Source organism: Pseudochaenichthys georgianus, chromosome 24 (assembly GCF_902827115.2).
Source record: "Pseudochaenichthys georgianus chromosome 24, fPseGeo1.2, whole genome shotgun sequence".
Lineage (NCBI taxonomy): Eukaryota > Metazoa > Chordata > Actinopteri > Perciformes > Channichthyidae > Pseudochaenichthys > Pseudochaenichthys georgianus.
The window spans coordinates 17,958,211-17,958,887 of NC_047526.1; positions in this window are offsets into that span (position 1 = coordinate 17,958,211).

Sequence of the window (677 nt, forward strand, 5' to 3'; positions counted from 1 at the left end):
AGTATTCGCTAAACTACATCTTGCTAATTAAATTATTAGTAAAAAGTGTTTTTCTTTCATTACTCAGGCCCAGGGGCAAATAATGGATTCATTATTTGGATAGCAATACCGGTATTGACAATAACCGCAAATCGATATGTTAATGTAAACTTTACTAGGCCTACTAAGTAGCCTAGTACTTAAAGGTGGGGTAGGTACGTTTGAGAAACCGGCTCGAGATACATTTGTTGTTATTTTCCATGGAATGCTCTTAACATCCCGATAGCAATGAATATCGTAAGTGATTTGACAACACATCCATAACATTTCATCTGTGGAAGCCGTAGGCTAGTAGGCTACTGTAAAAAGCACGACCAATCAGCGGCCCGGCTAAAAATAACTGTTAAATGAACGGCCCGGCTAAAATCACCTATACCCAATGTAGCCTATAGGCCGCCTACTTCACCACATTATTACACGACTGATAACACCTGTCTATGTTAAATATTTATCATAGCATACCTATCTCCGTGAAATGTAACTTTAAAAGTCTAGATAATATCTGTCACGGTAGCATTATGTATAGTGTTTATGCTATTAAATGTCCTCATGAGCTTGTGCAGGCTTCCAATAACTAAGGGCTTCCCCGAGGTGCGCGTGCTTGTTTAAACTGGCGACTACATAAAGCGCGCGCACAG